Source organism: Carassius carassius, chromosome 17 (assembly GCF_963082965.1).
Source record: "Carassius carassius chromosome 17, fCarCar2.1, whole genome shotgun sequence".
NCBI classification, from domain to species: Eukaryota; Metazoa; Chordata; class Actinopteri; order Cypriniformes; family Cyprinidae; genus Carassius; species Carassius carassius.
The window spans coordinates 14,757,132-14,771,769 of NC_081771.1; the positions used below are offsets into that span (position 1 = coordinate 14,757,132).

The 14,638-nt window shown below is 36.2% G+C and overlaps 1 protein-coding gene across 1 annotated transcript in view; it reads left to right on the forward strand.

The window, feature by feature from the left end:
* Window positions 1-10,232: 10,232 nt before the first annotated feature.
* pde4ba (phosphodiesterase 4B, cAMP-specific a) overlaps window positions 10,233-14,638 on the forward strand; it is a 142,996-nt gene continuing 138,590 nt past the window's right edge. The window contains exon 1 of the mRNA XM_059571017.1: window positions 10,233-10,593. The gene's annotated coding sequence lies outside the window, so the exon portion shown is untranslated. The remainder of the gene's footprint in view (window positions 10,594-14,638) is intronic.

Below are 14,638 nucleotides of genomic sequence, written 5' to 3' on the forward strand. Positions count from 1 at the left end.
AGAGCTAATACCCAGAACAGTATTACACCCCCCTCTACCTTTGATTTATTTGATACCCATATTGGAAAACTTTGTTTTGGCCCTAGAAATATTAATGTTAACAAAACTGTTCGTTCCTTGCTTCAAGAAGACATAGTTTCTTCTCCTAACTGTATATTTTATTGGAACAGCTTAGTTAATGGTTTAATATGGAAGGACATTTGGACCTTGCCAAACAAATACATATTGGTAAATAAAGTCAAGGAAGTATCTTTTAAAATTTTACATAGATATTACCCAGTAAATAATTTTCTTGTTAAATTTAAAAATGACATTGATTTGAATTGTTCTTTTTGTAATATGAGTACTGAAACTTTGTTTCATTTTTTTTGGCATTGCTATTATGTTAAAATATTTTGGAAAGATTTGACTAGATTTATAATTGATAACATTGACCCCACTTTTGTTTTGTGCTTAGAAAACGTTTTATTTGGTTTTACTAATACCCCTTCAAATAAAACCAAAGAGTATTACATTATAAATTTAATTTTAATTTTTGCGAAATTTCATATCCATAAATGTAAGTACAGTAAAACCAATCAATAATTTTTGGTTCTTGAAAAAGAAATTCAAATTTATGTGAACACGATTTTTTATTCACGTAATAAGAAAGCAATTAAGACAGTTTCCATTTGCAAATCCTTCAATATATTTATGTAATGTTTAGCCCACCCCCTGGCTATATGTGTATTTTGAATGCTTATTCTTTCTTTATATTATGTTTGTGTTATATATTTTCAGATGTATTGTTGGTGCTGTAACTGTACTTTGACTGTGTTTTTTGAAGTTTAATAAAAAAACAAAAAACTAATCAATTCTCTTTCCGGCTCAAGACTCCATTGACTGACAGGTGAATCCATAGACATGTATGGTGAATCACTACTACTAGAACAGAACCTATAGAATAATGCGCATGCGCGACTGAACGAATCACTCCCCGAGACGACTCGTTCTTCCCGAGTCACATTAAAGATTCGTTCAAAATGAACGAATCGTTCAAGAACGACACATCACTACTGCTCTCTCACATCTGCATATACAAGTGCACAAGTGAGTTCTGCAACAGAATACCGCAAAAAGAGTAGCAAAAGTCAGAGCGCTAGGATTTGAACTTGTATTTCCAGATCTGAGAGTTTGTAAGTGCCGACTTGACGTTGTGCAGCGAAACTGAAGTAAAGTGCAAAAGTAAATATGTCGTAAACGTGTGTATGTCATTTTCTTTGTGTGAATGTCATTCTACACATTTGTGACTATTAATCTACAACTTCCAATTCAAAACACGGGTGTTTTGATCATTGTCTGTGTGTGCAAATTGAAAGATTCAACTTTTCACATCAGAGCTGTGAGTGTAAATTTTAACTTACAAATACAAATATTAATATGACAAGTTCTCACAATCAGATCTTCAACCTCTCGAGTTTTGCTACTGATTTACCTTTATAAAAAATAACCTTATGTCTCAATATTTGGAAGCAAAACATGCTTGTTACAGCCCAGTCAAACTATTGGGAAGGAGATTTTATTACATAAGATGATTGTATTCCTTGAGGCAACGTTCAACCAGAAAATGGTGTAATAATCCTAGAGATTTATGTCATATTTATTTTTGCTCACCCTAATGGTTGAAAGTCTGAATGTACAGAGACGGGTCACAGCAGACACAAAAACTAGTGTTTAGACAAAAAGTTTCCTCCATACATAACCCTGTGTTCACCTTGTTTTATTACCGTTAGGACTAAATGTGCCTCTGTGATTTGGGAATAATCCTCTGCTCAACCTTTATGGCCAGTAACTTTGAAGCTTTCATAAAGCCTGATCAAATATGAGTCACTAAACAGCTCAATGGAAAATCTGTGTAGGGTAGAGAGGACTAAATGGGTTGAAATGGAATCAGATTGTGCTGCGCTTGTACAGGTACCAGTAAGTGCCGCTAAGTAGCTCTTTCATCCAGCGAACAGTCCAAAAATTGGACCCGACTCCTGCAGGAATCGGCATTTCATCTGAGATATTCCATTAGGTTACATCTGATGGACCTCACTTAGACTGCACAGGAGCTCTAATGCTTTCATATTGAGAGCCTCTGATGCAAAGTAGTGATTCTAAGGTCATCGTAAGTATTGAAATCATTATCTTCTGAAGCATAAGCACTGGAATAGTATCCAAATAGATAATGGGAAGTTTATAGTAAATGGGAATGTGGATAGCGATGAGAAAGAAAAGAATAACATTGGCTTTTATTTATTTATTATTTATTTATTTGTGTGTGTGTGTGTGTGTGTGTATGATAGCTGCTTTCTATACAGCAAAGTGTTTGTGGAACAGATGGGATTTATGGTTTAAAACTAGCAGAACAGAAATAGAAGGAAGAAATCATGGAACAGATCAGAAGGTTGACTGATCGGTCAAGGTTATTTCCTCAGGGCTGGGAAACACATTACGTAACTCAACATATAGGAACATGTTCGTGCTCAGCTTACAGCAATTGAAGGACAAGAAGACAGTTACTCATAGCGCATTCAAGTTTACATGAAAAATAAATAGAATATAAAAGCAAAAACTCACTAACATTTCCCATAATACCACTACTCATCCTCACTCCCAAGACATCAAAAACATATATCTATATTTACAAAATAGGAGCTCCATTGTTTACACATATGTGAAGGGCATGGGAATTTTATCATGATGAATTAATATATTGGAGTATCATTTTGTCATTATGACTTATATGTTGGGGTAAGATTCCCAATTCAAACAGCCACAATAATTTTATTTACATTAGATTATTTTTGAGTGCCTAACCTGACCTTTGCCCATAAAACTAAACATTTATCAATGTTAAACAAAGCAGATACACAGATTCACAGATCACATCTATTAAGCTAAATGATTTCTTTGTGTGAGGAACAGAAATAAAATAGATCTCCATCTCCATCAAACATAATGCTCAAATCGCAAACACATAAAAAAAATGGGCTCCTAAAGAAGCATTATATCCGATATATATATATTTGATTGTGGAAATGCCATTGGCTCTTGTGTGTCAGATGACAGATTACATCATGCTGAGAGAGGAATTTATCTTTAGAATGTGATTTGACTGTGTTAATGGAGCAGGATCATTTACAGCAATTATTACTGTTAATATTTTATTATTATTTGTTTTTAATTTTACTACTTAAAAAAAAAACATTCATAGAACATTCAGAATTTTATAACAGTGGGAATGTTAGCAAGAATTTCATAGCACATGTTTTTGTTATCTGGGATTGTATTTTGTCTGCTTGGTGCGCACAAATATTTATGAAAGTATAAATGAATTGATCTGATGCATAAGGCAAGCAATTCCTAATTCCCCAATATAGTGACGTCTAGAGTCTTAAAAGTGACACACACAGTTCTTTACCATGCTTTAGTTTTTGATGCCTTGGGAATGAGAGTGGGTTTCTTACCATTGTGTTCCCATAAGCCCTTTAGTTAGCTCTATGGTGCATGTATACTTATATATGTGTTTGATAGCTTGATATGGATGGTTTTGGTTTGGATGGTCCCCCCAAAGTTTCTTACAGTGTATAAATTGGTCTTATACTATATATAAACCTTTCTATTTTAGGACCAGAGGCCTCTTTGAAGGTCATTATATTCTGGGGTCTTTGGCATCGAATAGTCTGAAACCTCTTGATCGAACTACCTGAAGTATAGACTTCTATTAAACCGAATCTACTTTCTGTTTTTCATTGGCCACTGAAGCTTGAATCCTTTGAAGAGTCTCTAACACTTAGGACTCCCATTCATATTCATTAGATTCTGCCGCTGAAGTGAATAATATCAGCACGATATGATTGAATGGCCATGTTTGGGCAGCCAAATGACTTATTAATGATGACCGCACCGCACAGCGGTTAGCTCAAGTGCAAGAATAAATGATAGAAAGAACAAAAGGAGGGTGACTTATGAAGGAGAAAAGGAAATGGAGAAGATGGCATGAACAACAAAATGGCTTATTAACAAAATAAGGTGAATAAATGGTTCCAGGGTGTATGTGGATGAGAAAAAGGCTTATAGTTGGAAGAGAACAGGATCATGAGAGGATAGAAGGATAAGAGAAGTTCCAATGAGGAGAAGGAGAAGAAGTGAAGAAAGGGAGATAAGTGGTATAAAGAAAGGAGAGAATCAGGAGATACAGTTGGAAGGTGAATGTGAGGAGGAGAGTGATATTGGAAAGGCGAGTGGTAATTGACAGATCTAGAGGAAGTATTGGAACGAGTTTCATAAAGGAACGTGGTGGATGGATGTGAATGGAATTTAAATCTAAAAGAATGTGGTTGAAAGGAATAAGAGAAAGGTGGGTATATATACTGTATTGAGGAGGAATGATTTTAGGGGTGAGCGATATGATCAAAAACTTAAATCATAATATGAGTAAATTTATTTAATGCTACCTTTATATTACACAATAAAGATTTTTTTTTGTTTGGCTTTTAGCAAGGTATTTATGATATGTTTTTCTTTATCCTACAGAAATGTTATAATTCTTGTTTCCAGTGTCAATATCTCAAAACTCAAGCTCACCGAAGACAAGTAAACTGTCAGCAATTAAATTAAGCAATTAAGTTTGCTGCCTTTTGTTATTTGATTAACATGAATGACAGACACTGCTGTCACTTTAAGAGCTGCCCAATATACTGTAACATGTTTTCTTTGTTTGCTTTCACTTAAGACTTACTGGGTTTGTTAGAAAGCTTGCAAAGGCAGGCATTTTGACACATAAGAGCGTGTATTTAACCATTCAAGGCTTATAAAGTGGCGAAAATAGCTCCATTAAATACAACTATGAGCAACTATGAGGATGTGTTCATGTGCCGCGTGCCTCTCTGACAGCGCTTAGAAACGCAGACAGCGCCATGCACATATATCTTTTAATGCTTAATAATATGTACAAGCAATAAGTTTTTGTGACCACGTAGCACAGCAATGTCACTTAAGCATGTAATCGTGATAGAGACGATAGTCTAAAATCTCTACCGATTGACAAATTTCTACTGGTTAATCATGTTTACCAGTGTATCACCCATCCCCAGTTGGAATATATATAATATTACCAATCATATGTATTCAAATTTGATGAAATCATAATTTATGCATGTTTTCACATGAGCTATGATGAGGCATGGTAAACAACTGGATTTTCCTACATGTCAATGACACACACATGGCTGGCAGATGATAAGGGCTGGGGGAGGGGGATGCTGGGGAATCACACTTTGCCGAGGTGCATCCCACTCTAATAGAACATTCTGTTTACTTAATGATGTTAATTAGCCTCGTCCTGATGTGCGATCCGCTTCTCTCTCAGTTCTCTTAAAGAACTTAATCAGCAGTCTCAGACTACACACCTCTAGCTACACTGTCTTTTTTTTAACAAGAAGTGGAATATAGCACTACAAAATGTTATTTCCATGTCATCATATTAAATATTATCCCCTCTCTCACTTTTTCCTCATGTGTGTGCTCCAGGGTTTATTACGTTAGTGCTTTCTTCTGACATCAGGAAACACCCGCTACTTTGAAGGCTTTTTTTTAATCGTTTGGGAGGATGAGTGAGGTTGGAGATTTCCTAGCCTTAAAGGAACACTCGACTATTTTTAAAAATAGGCTAATTTTCCAACTCCCCTAGAGTTAAACATTTGAGTTTTACCCTTTTCAAATCCATTCTGCCGATCTCCGGGTCTGGCGGTAGCACTTTAGCTGTAGCTTAGCATAGATAATTGAATCTGATTACACCGTCAGCATTCTGCTCAAAAATTACCAAAGAGTTTCGATATTGTTCCTATTTAAAACTTGACTCTTCTTTGTAGTTACACTGTGTACTAAGACCAACAGAAAATGAAAAGTTGCGGTTTTCTAGGCCGATATGGCTAGGAAGTAGACTCTCATTCAGGCATAATAATTATTGCGCCTGCTGCACCAATGGTACAGCAGCAAAGTTCCTTGATTATTATGCCTGAATGAGAGTATAGTTCTTAGCCACATCGGCCTAGAAAATCACAACTTTTCATTTTCCTTCGGTCTTAGTACACAATGTAACTACAGAAAAGTCAAGTTTTAAATAGGAAAAATATCGAAACTCTTTGGTCACTTGAGCGAGATGCTGATGATCTAATCCGATTCAATGATATATGCTAATCTACTATGCTAAAGAGTAATTTCGTTCATATTAGCAAAATGTAATTAAAATGTTACGTGTTACTTCCCTAACACTAACTACTTACGCAAACGTTGATCACACTACAAACAATACAAAATTATAATGATATATAAGAAACAGAAAAGATTAATTCATTATTTACCTGGGTCTTAAGACTATGTTTAGCTCATCTCACCTCTTATCTGACAAGTCTTCAGGTTTGAGTCATTCCTTCATAACGTGACAGCCTCATAAACTTAACCAATGCAGTCTGAGTTGGAAAGGGTATTGATTAGTTCATCTTTCGAGTCCTCAGTTTGAGTCATTCATTGGTCACGTGACAGCCCCATAATCTAAACCTATGCTGTCTGAGCATCTTCTTCTTGCATTATGGCAGATCACAGACTTATAAGTGCATTACCGCCACCTACATCAAGTGGACCATTGACATTCCTAATTGAGATTGTAGATAGAGTGTCAATATTCCATCTGAGAGATAGGTGGCGGTAATGCACTTGTAAGTCTGCGTTCGGCCATAAAGCAAGAATTAGAAGAAGATGCCTCACACCCTGCTGCTGAGAATGCGCTCAGGAGGACGCACCCAGGAGAGTCCTAACAGTTTGGACATTGCGTGAGTCAGAGGTAAAAAACATTATAAATACTGTCACTGCACAGACCAATCGTATTGTGTATCGTCACAAGCCACAGGATTAATTTTTTTTTTTTATGTTTCTTTTTTTATTATTGTATGTTTTAGCCGTTATTCCCATGCACTTAGACTGCAACGGTTTGAGTTCAAAATCTTGGTTTGTGTTCTACTGAAGAAACAATGTCACCTACATCTTGGATGCCCTGGGGGTAAATTTTCCATTTTGGTTGAACTATCCCTTTAAGGATTTATTCATGTCCAATAAAGGTGATGTCTGTTTGAATGCCATTTGGTGGAATAGAAACTATTATACTTGAATTGTTTAATACTTTTTCATGGTTTTCTGGGATGTTTGATGCATATTGAAATAGCTGTACCTTAATACCTTTCATCCTTTTATGTTGGCCTTATTTCAGTTACATTTACATTTACATTTTAGGCTATGTAGTTTAAATGTGTATTTGTTTTTTATTTTTAGGTTTTTATTGTATTAACAACTCAGCTGTATGTGGACAAAATGCATATAGTCTCATTTTTTGTTGCAAATAAAATCCCATAATCCATAACTACTGTAGTTTTAACTTATTTTAATATATAAATTCAGTTAAATCATCAAATATTTGTATGACTTGATAGTGACTTGCGTGACCCAAGCTACGACTTGACTTGAATTGCTTGACATAAAGCAGTGACTTTTTTGGACTTGCTTGATTCTCACAAAAATTGACTTGGACTTGCTTGAGACTTGAAGGTTAAGACTTGAGACTTACTTGTGACTTACTCCCACCTCTGCTATTATGCCCTGTTTAGCAGCTCAAAATGAGTGCTCTTTAGGCATTGCCTGCTACACATTTTTGAATATGTAAATGATCGTAGCACTAAACGGAGACTGATGCATAGTGATGTAAGAGTGATGAGTCATGCCTCAGGGTCGAGCGAACAGTTGTTGCAGTGATGGCCTCTGATTTGGGTGGGAGGCTGTGTTGTAGCTGCTCACGCCTCTTCCATCAGATGAGTAACACCACCCCACTGGGTGAATAGTACTGATGCTCAAGTACGGCTGCTTCAGCGGATGCCAGGAAGCTCTAGTGAAGTAAATCTACAGTCATCAACTCATCGTAATGCAGTCCTCAGAGTTAAAATACAAAAATGGAGATTTTATAAAAAGACACCGAAGGTCACCTCCAAGCATTAGGCAAATGTATATACAGTATGTCATTTTTTGCTTACATTGTGGGGAACAAATTTGGCAAGGCAAATGACTGCTATAGTTCAACAAAAAGCAAAAATTTGCTCAAAGAGCTCAAAGAGGCATGGTTCCTTTACAAGCATTTTATCTCACATTTGTTTTTGTAAACACTACTATTGGTTACATTTAAGAAAGGTTTACGTTTAAGTTATATGTTGTTTTTAATATGATAGAGGATTTAGTGCCACTTACTGGACATATAATTTCTGATCTGCTGCAATACAACAACCAACATAATAAAATGTTGCCACATTCATGATCATCTTTTTTGGATAAAACTGCATTTAGTGCCACTCATTGGACATACTTCAGAAGTGACATGAAAAGTGCATGAAACAACATCATTATTTTTTATAAAGGTCACCTCTGACATTAATTTTTTTTTTCATTGAGCCTGGATTTGACAAAACCTTATCGACAAAAAATTATCTAACAATAAATTATTTTTTAGTTTTTATTATAAAAGTGTTGAAGGTTTAGGTTTAGGGTTAGATTATAGTATTTCTAACTAGATTTATAAAAACAATAGGTCTAAATAATGCCCCATTTAACCAAGCATGAGTGTGTATTTCAGTAAAGTTTTCCTCACTTCAAGACAAAAATAATGTTTTCTGAAAAAACTATTTTCCTTTAGTTTTCAGAAAGATTTAAGAAATGCATCTGTATTTTGCTATGACCTACAGTATGTTCTACTGCTATTGCAGTGAACTTTGTAAACGCATGTAAAAACAAATCTTGATTTCTAATCTAAACAAGGCCTCTGTGGGGGTGATTAATTGCTAGGCTAATTGCTGGTTGGTTACTAATGAGAAGACAGTGCTGGTGTTACAGTGTGTGTAATTGTGTCCTCGGGGACCCTGATATCCTCCTGCTCTGTCTAGAGTTAAAGTGATGTGTCTGAGAAATCGAATGCTGTCTTATTTGTCAAGCTCCATCTGTCTACAATGCCAGTGTGCCACGGGGTGAGAAGATTTCTGAATAGATGTTCTTCTCCACAAGCAATTATAAGTGGACTTGAAGTTTAGATGGACAATACACAAACATATAATTTATTTTACCTATAAAGCATTTTCACATTGCCACTAAAATTTATGCTTTAGTAAAATGTGGGCCATACATGTTTATGCATAAAAGCTTGACCATATTAAACATCTGTGAGCCATGAGAGAAAGAGAGTGTGCATGTGAAAAACCCTGTCATTCGGACACAGGATAGCAGATGGTCTTGTTTCTTAATCATGGTCATGGTGCTTAAGCTCTAAATCCTCAGTGGAACAATGCAACCAGGCTTTAGCTTTAGGCTTTGCCTGATCACCTCAAACTCCCGCCTATAGTTACTGACACATTCTCTGGCCTTGTCCCAATTCCCTGAGCAGTCGCCCCGACCTCATCTTCTTTTGCCGTTATTGGGGATTTTCAACCATCAGTATCAATGCGTTATTGCTAAGTAGAGTGATCCCAAAGCCGATTATGGAAATGATCAGGGAAAAACATTCATAAAGGTTTAACTACCTTGCAATTAATGTGTGTTTTCAACATCTGGAAGATTCCTCAGTGTCTTGTCTGTAAAAATCAAATGCTCATGATGAAATTTCTAATGTATGACCTTGCATAATTGAATAATAGGCTCATAATCATGTGGATCATTCAGCTGTATATTAAAAATATAATATAATATAATATAATACAATATAATATAATATATTGTTTTTGACTAAAAATTTTTTTTTATACATTTTGTTTCTTATAATTGTTATATAAAATGTGTGTTGAATGAACTGTATCTCTTTCCTTGAGCAATAATGGTGGAAATATTCAAGAAACAGCCAATGCTTAAATACATCCACCTGTAATATAACTGACTTTCACAAACCATCCACCCTAAAAAACAAAAAGTGACAACTTGCCCCAATTTCCAGCCTATGACTCATGCAGGAATGGACAAATGTTCTGTTTGAACCAATGCTTGGAGACGAACATAAAATAAATGCAGTAAATTGAGCATTCATCCTCCCATCCAGTGACTTAATCACACGCATCCCACGTCTCAGTGTTTATAAGCGCTCTTGTATCGGAGATCCTCCTCTGCTTTGACAGTCAGAGTGAACGCTCAGCATTTAGAAACGAAAGCGCGAGTCTGCTGCGCGTGAAAACCGCCTGCATCTTGCCAAAGCGCCATCGAAACCGAATCCCAGCATCTTTTTTAATGTAGTTGGAGAGCTCGTTTCTGCACGGACTCCGTGTACCAGTTCAGACTGATTGAGAGCAGCGGTGTTGAAGGACAGAAGCGGGTCCTATAGCGGGACAGAAGATGCTGCTGCTGCTTCATTGACGGCTCTGGACCACCTCATGGTTTATACACCAAAAAGCACAACGGCACAACACTCGTGTTCTTGATCACGAGTTTAAAACGGGATCCTTTTGTGGCTCTTTTGTCTCCCACGTGCAAGAAAGTGGATCCGTATTTGAGGTGAGAATTCTCAGATGCTTGTTCCTGCTTTTGGAACACGATTGCCTTTATTTTTGTTAATAGAGTGTTCTATTTTGATACGGGACTGTGTGTTTGCATCTCCGAATTCTCAGTTGGGATGCTGAGGGGCTCTTCATCAGGATTGTCTGATTAAGTTGCTTTAGATCTGATACCAACGCGCGCATAATAGCGGGTTTTATTTACAACAAACACCGTAGAAAAAGTACCAGGAACGAGATTTGAGTTGTGTTTTTCTACGATTCTGTCTCCGTTTACAGAAGCGTTGGTCTTTGTAAGCAAGTGTTCACATGGAATCAAAAGAGTTAATTCATAATGGAAATGACACGGGGATTTCATGTAGCCTAAAGAATACCAGTTGACAGCCGTTGTAGATGGAACAAATTGAAATAAATTTATCAGTATATTCAGTGTTTTTTTTTTGCCAGCTGCAAGTAATGTGTTTTTCTAAAGTCGGGGCTTCGGTGTTTTGTCTTTTAATGATCACTCGGAGCGGGTTTCCTTCGCGGGACATGGAAAACCCGGGGTGGAGCTGGAACCGGATGGTTACAGAGAAGGGAGGGAAAAATCTCTGTAGATTGAAATAGTGACTGGCTTTAAATTTGTTTGTGGGGTTTGTTGATATAAAAGGGCCAAATTCTTAATTGTGAATTCTTATGCAATCTTGTGTTTTCATACTAGGCTACACCATCGAAGTTCAATTACAATATTCAAGAACACATGTTCAAGTTTAAAGGATGCGTGAAAGTAGACTACCCTAATGTGTTCTTGATATTAAGGATGCAATGAATGCAGACTTGAGAGAATCAAACCATTAGAAATCCCAGAACTCAGTGCGGGCAGATCACACAGAAACCTGTAAACTTTAAACTTCTAGCTTTAAACTTCTCAATCCATGTTCATAAATGTGGTGTAAAAGTAAACATTTGTCATTTTGTTTTGTAGGCCTAATTTTAATAAAGTCATAAAGATTTTGAGAAATGCAGCTTTTATTTGCATTTTAAGAAGAATCTTAACATTTAAAAAGCATACTGTACATGTACACAGGCCTACTCATTTAAGTGAATACATTCAGTAAAATAAAAAGATCACATGGTCAGTCTGACAAAGATGTGTTCTGTGTCCTTGTGTTCATCTGAATTCTTTCAAGGTAGCCTTTCAAGACCGATCTCCAGAAGAATGCAAGTTTGTTTTATTCAAATATGCATATGCCTAGATACACACCAAATAACTGACCAATGTATGTCTGAAATGTATATTAATCAATATAGATATATTATTATTCACCAGTTAATTAATATACTTGTTAATTATTGAACTGTTGCATAAAAACAATTAAATCGGCATGTGTTTTACTGAATATCAACATGAACGATTATCTTGTTAATGTCAAAACATTTCAACACCTTCGGTGTAATTATACTTTATTATGATGACATTATTACCAAGTAAAGTGAAAGGACACACTGTAGCTGAATGGAAGTTTGCTTTAGTAAATGGATTTGAATCGAAAACAACCATTAAAAAATTATATGGTTGAAAAGGTAAATGACTGTTATGGGAGAATCAAATTTTTCATACAAATTTCTCTAATTGTAGTGTATTTATTGCCTTAGGAATTTATCTGATACATCAGAAATATTTATCTGTTAAATGTAGCTTTAAATCTGTTCCGTGCACTCAGTATTCAGTTTGACTTACTGATCCAAGCAAAATGCTTGTTTAAAGTGCAATTTTCCTTGCAAGAAAATGACGATGATGATAGTAGAAAGAAGTAAGCATTTGTTAAAGCCTGTTTTGCTTGCATTAAGTCTTCATTGCTCGGCCAAAAACAGCAGACTGAAGTGCTGTTAGCTGGCAAGGCAGTGAGCCCTGGGAAATACTACCATCCATATCCACATAACAGCATTATATTTCCATCTTTGTTTTCTCTGTAGTAAATTGTGAGTGTGTGAGTGTGTGTGTGTGTGTGTGTGTTTTAATATGACCACATTAGACTGTTTGTGTCTTGAATAATTTTAGTTTCCCCCTTCTGTCCTGTCACATTTATTTCACACATTATCTGCACTATGTATTGTTTTCAATATATATGACATTACGACACAACTAATAAGAAGATCTGTCTTGCTGACATATAAAATGCTTACATATCTTCTGCCTAAACATTATAAAAAAGCAGTTCTGTTCAGCAGTATAAGGTAATTTCTCAAATAGAATTGTAGAAATGGCAAACACGTTTGATACATTCTTATCATGGCATCTCTATGGTGTTCCACAAGGAGTTGTTATGGGTTCAGTTTTGTTCTCATTGTAGTTTTTTAACCAGCTAAAATAATGTATAAAACTTAAATTCCTTCAGCAGTTATTCTAGATTAAATAATCCCAATTTCCTTGTAATTATTATCACTGTTCACATGAGAGCCCAGATACTCCTTAATAATATTACACATATAATTTCTAGGCCCTAATCATCGCAACCTTAGTAAATTATATTTTGAATGAATATATATATACATATATATATATATTAGAATTGGAAGATGCCTAAATTGATTTATGTGAGGCTAATTCATACAAAAATCTGTTAATGAAATTACATGACATTTCTTTAACTATTTTTTAATATCTCATAATGTGCACAAGGCTCTAAAGATATTGAAAAGGTAACTACTGCGTTATATTATGACTGAATAGACCACTGATGCAAAAATTAAAGCACTTACAAAAGTCCTAAAGAATGAGTGTATATGAGAGAGATTATATGTGATTTAGTTTGCCCTCATAATGCTACTTGGCTTTTCTCCTATATTCTGAGTCTTTCCTCATCATTCCTTGCCCTGTTGAGACAATAATGTTTGCTTCCATCATCTCATGGACAATCAATCAGACCTTACTTGAACAGATGGACCCTCAGTGACACAGGATAAAGGGTTTGCCTGATGAAATTCATACCCGAATAACACATTCTCTGCTTGGCTTGCAGGAATGTGTGTGTTTTTATGTGTGAGTGTGAGGGATTGCCATCCTACTCAACTGAATGTGTGTTGTGAACACGTGTGATCTATCTATGTTATGAGGTCTGTGTATTTGTAACAGGCTTGGTGAATTTGAACGTGTTGCTTTCCTAAGCAGATACCCAAGGGCTTTTCTTGTAGTTTGTACTGTGTGCAATGATTTCTCATGTATAATTGTTGGTACAGAACCTACACCGTACCTCATCTTTTAGACCTCAGCACATGGCAGTTGTCATCAATCTCCCTGATTTTTTGTTTACTTTGGCTAATGAAAACCATAAATTTCATTACTTTGGTCCATTGTTGCAAAAAATATCTAGAATACTGAATAAACCTCTTTATTCTTCAAATAATTTTCTTCAAATATTCTTTTTTCTTGGCAGGGATTGAAGAAGGACACAAACAATTTGACAGTTTAATGCCTCAGAGAGTCTTTATTTGGCAAAAAACACAAATAGAAAGGCAGAAAGTCTCTTGAGAGTGGCTGGAAAGGCTCACACAGAATGACCACCGTTTGCAGGACCGAATGGTTGTGCTGTAGGTCCAGAGGAGCAGGGCCAGGTGGCCATTGGTTAAGTGGATTCCCACTTATGTTGTGCTGTTTTGGACCTCAAGGACAAGCTCTTCCTGCACAGAACTGACATGATATACAGTACACATGATATACACCAACAGGCTGATCAGCCATATAGGCTCAATATGATTATTTATGTGTAGGTTCAGGGTCTTGTCAAGTCAGGACACCTTCTGCCACTGGGCCAGAACTGGTGCAGAGATTGAGATGGAGGGGTTTTGGCAATGGTGACAAGGTGCAATAAGCAGCAGGTGCGTCTCATTACTCTCTGCCAGCAGCACTCATGCACCTCCTCATTGCCACCAACTCCTATTGTGAGCTTGGCCATGGGCTGATGAGAGGAGGGTCAGGATGACATTAATTATTGGGTTCGGTTCTCTGTCTGTTTGCATGAAGATGGAGATAAAGGGCATCCTCAAATTTCCCAGAGACGAGACTT